The sequence below is a fragment of the Arachis stenosperma genome, chromosome 1 (genome assembly GCF_014773155.1).
Source record: "Arachis stenosperma cultivar V10309 chromosome 1, arast.V10309.gnm1.PFL2, whole genome shotgun sequence".
In the NCBI taxonomy this organism is placed as follows: domain Eukaryota; kingdom Viridiplantae; phylum Streptophyta; class Magnoliopsida; order Fabales; family Fabaceae; genus Arachis; species Arachis stenosperma.
The window spans coordinates 87,108,725-87,116,790 of NC_080377.1; positions in this window are offsets into that span (position 1 = coordinate 87,108,725).

The window sequence follows — 8,066 nt, forward strand, 5'->3', positions numbered from 1 at the left end:
TTTAAAAAATTTAAAAATTTTCAATTTTTTATTTTTTGCATATTGTTGGAATTTTTTATTTTTCTAATATTAGAAAAAAAGATTTTTTAGTTTAAAAATTAAAAAAATAATAAATTTACAGATCTGTTGTATTCTAGATATTGCTGGACTTTATTTTATTTTTCTAATTTAAATAAAAAAATTTAATATTATAATTTATAATTTTAAAAATAAAAAAATTTAGTTTTTTAAAATTTTAAATTTTTCTAAAATTTTTTTTATTCACCGGATAATGCAACACCCAAATAGTTGACTTTTTTTGATGCACTTGTTCGCAAATTAAGAATAAATTAGTTTAAAAATTTAAAATTTTTCAAATTTTTTTATTTTATTGATATTTTTTGAATATTTTATTTTTCTACTATAAGAAAAAATATTTTTTTAGTTTAAAATTAAAAAATAAGAAATTTACAGATCTGTTGTATACTAGATACTGCTGAACTTTATTTTATTAGACTAATTTAAATAAAAAAATTTCATCTTATAATTTAAAAATTTAAAAATAAAAATTAGTTTTTTTCAAATTTTAAATTTTTCTAAAATATTATTATATTTATTCACCGGATAATGCTACACCCAAACAGTTGACTTTTTTTATGCACAGGTCCGCAAATTAAGAATAAATTAGTTTAAAAAATTTAAAAATTTTCAATTTTTTATTGATATTTTTATTTTTCTACTATAAGAAAAAAAATTTTTTTAGTTTAAAAATTAAAAAAATAAAATTTACAGATCTGTTTTATACTAGATATTACTGGACTTTTTTTATTTGACTAATTTAAATAAAAAAATTTCATCTTATAATTTAAAAATTTAAAAATAAAAAATATAGTTTTTTCAAATTTTAGAGTCAAATAAAAAAATTTCATCTTATAATTTAAAAATTTAAAAATAAAAAATATAGTTTTTTCAAATTTTAAATTTTTCTAAAAATATTTTTAATTATTTTATTCACTGGATAATGCTACACCCAAATAATTGACTTTTTTTATGCACATGTTCGCAAATTAAGAATAAATTAGTTTAAAAAATTTAAAATTTTTCAATTTTTTATTTTTCGGATATTTTTTGAATATTTTATTTTTCTATTTTCAGAAAAAAAATTATATTTTTTAGTTTAAAAATTATAAAAATAAGAAATTTACACATCTATTGTATACTAAATTTTGCTAGACTTTATTTTATTTTTTAATTTAATTAAAAAACTTTAAGCTTAAAATTTAAAAATTTAAAAATAAAAATTTAGTATTTTAAAATTTTAAATTTTTCTAGCAATATTTTTTTTGTTCAACGGATAATGCTACTACACCTTGACAATTGACTTTTTTTTTTGCTGCACTTGTTCATAAATTAAGAATAAATTAATTTAAAAATTAAAACTTTTCTATTTTTTATTTTTTGGATATTGTTGGAATTTTTTAATTTTCTACTATTAAAAAAAAATTTTTTTAGTTTAAAAATTAAAAAATAATAAATTTATAGATCTGTTGTTTACTAGATATTGCTAGACTTTATTTTATTTTTCTAATTTAAATTAAAAATTTAACCTTATAATTTAAAATTTTAAAAATAAGAAGTTTAGTTTTTTAAAATTTTCAATTTTTCAAAAATATTTTTTTATTTTTTTATTCGCGGGATAATGCTACACCTAAACAGTTTACTTTTTTTGATGCACTTGTTTGCAAATTAAGAATAAATTAGCTTTAAAATTTAAAATTTTTCAATTTTTTATTTTATTGATATTTTTTGAATATATTATTTTTCTCCTATAAGAAAAAAAATTTTTTTAGTTTAAAAATTTAAAAAACAAGAAATTTACAAATCTATTGTATACTAGATATTGCTAGACTTTATTTTATTTGACTAATTTAAATAAAAAAATTTCATCTTATAATTTAAAAATTTAAAATAAAAAAATTAGTTTTTTCAAATTTTAAATTTTTCTAAAAATATTTTTAATTATTCTATTCACCGGATAATGCTACACCCAAACAACTGACTTTTTTTATGTACAGGTTCACAAATTAAGAATAATGTAGTTTAAAAAATTAAAATTTTTTCAATTTTTTTATTTTTTTGGATATTTTTTGAATATTTTATTTTCTACTTTAAGAAAAAAATTTTATTTTTTAGTTAAAAATTATAAAAATAAAAAATTTACACATCTGTTGTATAATAGATTTTGCTGGACTTTATTTTATATTATAATTTAAATAAAAAATTTAATCTTATAATTTAAAAATTTAAAAATAAAAAATTTAGTATTTTAAAATTTTAAATTTTTCTAACAACATTTTTTTATTTTCTTATTCAACGAATAATGCTACTCCCGGACAGTTGACTTTTTTTGCTGCACTTGTTCACAAATTAAGAATAAATTAATTTAAAAAATTTAAAAATTTACTATTTTTTACTTTTTGGATATTGTTGGAATTTTTTATTTTTTTACTATTAGAAAAAAATATTTTTTAGTTTAAAAATTAAAAAAATTAAAATTTACAGATATGTTGTATTCTAGAACTTGCTATACTTTATTTTATTTTTCTAATTTAAATAAAAAAATTTAATCTTATAATTTAAGAATTTAAAAATAAAAATTTATTTTTTCAAAATTTTTAATTTTTCTTACAATATTTTTTTATTTTTTTCAACGGATAATGCTATTCCTAGACAGTTGACTTTTTTTGATGTGCTTGTTCACAAATTAAGAATAAATTAGTTTAAAAAATATAAAATTTTTCAATTTTTTATTTTTCGGATATTTTTTGAATATTTTATTTTTCTATTTTCAGAAAAAAAATTATATTTTTTAGTTTAAAAATTATAAAAATAAGAAATTTACACATCTATTGTATACTAAATTTTGCTAGACTTTATTTTATTTTTTAATTTAATTAAAAAACTTTATGCTTAAAATTTAAAAATTTAAAAATAAAAATTTAGTATTTTAAAATTTTAAATTTTTCTAGCAATATTTTTTTTGTTCAACGGATAATGCTATTACACCTTGACAATTGACTTTTTTTTTTGCTGCACTTGTTCATAAATTAAGAATAAATTAATTTAAAAAATTTAAAACTTTTCTATTTTTTATTTTTTGGATATTGTTGCAATTTTTTATTTTTCTAATATTAGAAAAAAAATATTTTTTAGTTTAAAAATTAAAAAATAATAAATTTATAGATCTGTTGTATTCTAGATATTGCTGGAGTTTATTTTATTTTTCTAATTTAAATAAAAAAAATTAATCTTATAATTTAAAATTTTAAAAATAAAAAATTTAGTTTTTTAAAATTTTAAAATTTTCTAAAAATATTTTTTATTTTTTTATTCCCTAGATAATGCTACACCCAAACAGTTGACTTTTTTTGATGCACTTGTTTGCAAATTAAGAATAAATTAGCTTTAAAAATTTAAAAATTTTCAATTTTTTATTTTATTGATATTTTTTGAATGTATTATTTTTCTCCTATAAGAAAAAAATATTTTTTTAGTTTAAAAATTTAAAAAACAAGAAATTTACAAATCTATTGTATACTAGATATTGCTAGACTTTATTTTATTTGACTAATTTAAATAAAAAAATTTCATCTTATAATTTAAAAATTTAAAAATTAAAAAATTAGTTTTTTCAAATTTTAAATTTTTCTAAAAATATTTTTAATTATTTTATTCACCGGATAATGCTACACCCAAACAACTGACTTTTTTTATGTACAGGTTCGCAAATTAAGAATAATGTAGTTTAAAAAATTAAAATTTTTTCAATTTTTTTATTTTTTTGGATATTTTTTGAATATTTTATTTTTCTACTTTAAGAAAAAAATTTTATTTTTTAGTTAAAAATTATAAAAATAAGAAATTTACACATCTGTTGTATAATAGATTTTGCTGGACTTTATTTTATTTTATAATTTAAATAAAAAATTAAATCTTATAATTTAAAAATTAAAAAATAAAAAATTTAGTTTTTTAAAATTTTAAATTTTTCTAGCAATATTTTTTTTATTCAACGAATAATGCTACACACGGACAGTTGACTTTTTTTGCTGCAGTTGTTCACAAATTAAGAATAAATAAATTTAAAAAATTTAAAAATTTTCTATTTTTTATTTTTTCGATATTGTTGGAATTTTTTATTTTTCTAATATTAGAAAAAAATATTTTTTAGTATAAAAATTAAAAAAGTAATAAATTTACAGATCTGTTGTATTTTAGATATTGCTAGACTTTATTTTATTTTTCTAATTTAAATAAAAATATTTAATCTTATAATTTAAAATTTTAAAAATAAAAATTTATTTTTTCAAAATTTTAAATTTTTCTTTATTTTTTTATTTTTTTATTCGCCGGATAATACTACACCCAAACAGTTGACTTTTTTTATGCACTTGTTCACAAATTAAGAATAAATTAGTTTAAAAAATATAAAATTTTTCAATTTTTTATTCATATTTTTTGAATATTTTATTTTTCTACTATAAGAAAAAAAAATTTAGTTTAAAAATTAAAAAAATAAGAAATTTACAGATCTATTGTATACTAGATATTGCTGGATTTTATTTTATTTGTCTAATTTAAATAAAAAAATTTCATGTTATAATTTAAAAATTAAAAAATAAAAAATTTAGTTTCTTAAAATTTTAAATTTTTCTAAAAATATTTTTAATTATTTTATTCACCGGATAATACTACAGCCAAACAGTTAACTTTTTTGATGCACTTGTTCGCAAATTAAGAATAAATTAATTTAAAAAATTTAAAATTTTTCAATTTTTTTATTTTTGGATATTTTTGGAATATTTTATTTGTCTAATTTAAGAAAAAAATTATATTTTTTAGTTTAAAAATTAAAAAAATAAGAAATTTACAGATCTATTGTGTAGTAGATTTTGCTGACTTTATTTTATTTTTCTAACAATATTTTTTTATTTTTTTATTTAACGGAAAATGCTACTCCCGGACAGTTGACTTTTTTTGCTGCACTTGTTCACTAATTAAGAATAAATTAATTTAAAAAATTTAAAAATTTTCTATTTTTTATTTTTTGGATATTGTTGGAATTTTTTTATTTTTCTAATATTAGAAAAAAATATTTTTTAGTCTAAAAATTAAAAAAATAATAAATTTACAAATCTCTTGTATTCTAGATAGTGCTGGACTTTATTTTATTTTTCTAATTTAAATAAAAAAATTTAATCTTATAATTTATAATTTTAAAAATAAAAAATTTAGTTTTTTTAAATTTTAAATTTTTCTAAAATTTTTTTTATTCACCGGATAATGCAACACCCAAACAGTTGACTTTTTTTGATGCACTTGTTCGCAAATTAAGAATAAATTAGTTTAAAAAATTTAAAATTTTTCAAATTTTTTTATTTTATTGATATTTTTTGAATATTTTATTTTTCTACAATAAGAAAAAATATTTTTTTAGTTTAAAAATTAAAAAATAAGAAGTTTACAGATCTGTTGTATACTAGATATTGCTGAACTTTATTTTATTAGACTAATTTAAATAAAAAAATTTCATCTTATAATTTAAAAATTAAAAAATAAAAAATTTAGTTTCTTAAAATTTTAAATTTTTCTAAAAATATTTTTTATTTTTTATTCACCGGATAATTCTACACCCAAACAGTTGACTTTTTTTGATACACTTGTTCGCAAATTAAGAATAAATTAGTTTAAAAAATTTAAAAATTTTCAATTTTTTGTTTTTTTGAAATTTTATGAATATTTTATTTTTCTACTATAAGAAAAAAATATTTTTTTAGTTTAAAAATTAAAAAAAATAAGAAATTTACAGATCTGTTTTATACTAGATATTGCTGGACTTTTTTATTTGACTAATTTAAATAAAAAAATTTCATCTTTTAATTTAAAAATTTGAAAATAAAAAATTTAGTTTTTTCAAATTTTAAATTTTTCTAAAAATATTTTTAATTATTTTATTCACTGGATAATGCTACACCCAAATAATTGACTTTTTTTATGCACATGTTCGCAAATTAAGAATAAATTAGTTTAAAAAATTTAAAATATTTCAATTTTTTATTTTTCGGATATTTTTTGAATATTTTATTTTTCTATTTTCAGAAAAAAATTATATTTTTTAGTTTAAAAATTATAAAAATAAGAAATTTACACATCTGTTGTATACTAAATTTTGCTGGACTTTATTTTATTTTTTAATTTAATAAAAAAATTTAAGCTTAAAATTTAAAAATTTAAAAATAAAAATTTAGTATTTTAAAATTTTAAATTTTTCTAGCAATATTTTTTTTGTTCAACGGATAATGCTACTACACCCAGACAATTGACTTTTTTTTTGCTGCACTTGTTCATAAATTAAGAATAAATTAATTTAAAAATTTAAAAATTTTATATTTTTTATTTTTTAGATATTGTTGGAATTTTTTATTTTTCTAATATTAGAAAAAAATATTTTTTAGTTTAAAAATTAAAAAAATAATAAATTTACAAATCTGTTTTATACTAGATATTGCTGGACTTTTTTTATTTGACTAATTTAAATAAAAAAATTTCAACTTATAATTTAAAAATTTAAAAATAAAAAATTTAGTTTTTTCAAATTTTAAAATTTTCTAAAAATATTTTTAATTATTTTATTCACCGGATAATGCTACACCCAAACAACTGACTTTTTTTATGCACAGGTTTGCAAATTAAGAATAATGGAGTTTAAAAAATTTAAATTTTTTCAATTTTTTTATTTTTTTGGATATTTTTTGAATATTTTATTTTTCTACTTTAAGAAAAAAATTTTATTTTTTAGTTATAAATTATAAAAATAAGAAATTTACACATCTGTTATATAATAGATTTTGTTGGACTTTATTTTATTTTCTAATTTAAATAAAAAATTTAATCTTATAATTTAAAAATTTAAAAATAAAAAATTTAGTTTTATAAAATTTTAAATTTTTCTAGCAATATTTTTTTATTCAACGAATAATGCTACACCCGGACAGTTGACTTTTTTTTGCTGTAGTTGTTCACAAATTAAGAATAAATTAATTTAAAATTTAAAAATTTTCTATTTTTTATTTTTTGGATATTGTTGAAATTTTTTATTTTTCTAATATTATAAAAAAATATTTTTTAGTTTAAAAATTAAAAAAATAATAAATTTATAGATCTGTTGTATTCTAGATATTGCTGGAGTTTATTTTATTTTTCTAATTTAAATAATTTATCAATTTTTTATTTTATTGATATTTTTTGAATATTTTATTTTTCTACTATAAGAAAAAAATATTTTTTTAGTTTAAAAATTAAAAAAATAAGAAATTTACAGATCTGTTGTATACTAGATATTGTTAGACTTTATTTTATTTGACTAATTTAAGTAAAAAAATTTCATCTTATAAATCAAAAATTTAAAAATAAAAAATTTAGTTTTTTCAAATTTTAAATTTTTCTAAAAATATTTGTAATTATTTTATTCACCGGATAATGCTACACCCAAACAACTGAATTTTTTAGTATAAAAATTAAAAAAGTAATAAATTTACAGATCTGTTGTATTCTAGATATTGCTAGACTTTATTTTATTTTTCTAATTTAAATAAAAAAATTTAATCTTATAATTTAAAATTTTAAAAATAAAAATTTAGTTTTTTAAAATTTTAAATTTTTCTTTATTTTTTATTTTTTTATTCACCGGATAATACTACACCCAAACAGTTGACTTTTTTGATGCGCTTGTTCACAAATTAAGAATAAATTAGTTTAAAAAATTTAAAATTTTTAAATTTTTTTATTCATATTTTTTGAATATTTTATTTTTCTACTATAAGAAAAAAAACTTTTAATTTAAAAATTAAAAAAAATAAGAAATTTACAGATCTGTTGTATACTAGATATTGCTGGATTTTATTTTATTTGACTAATTTAAATAAAAAAATTTCATGTTATAATTCAAAAATTAAAAAATAAAAAATTTAGTTTCTTAAAATTTTAAATTTTTCTAAAAATATTTTTAATTATTTTATTCACCGGAT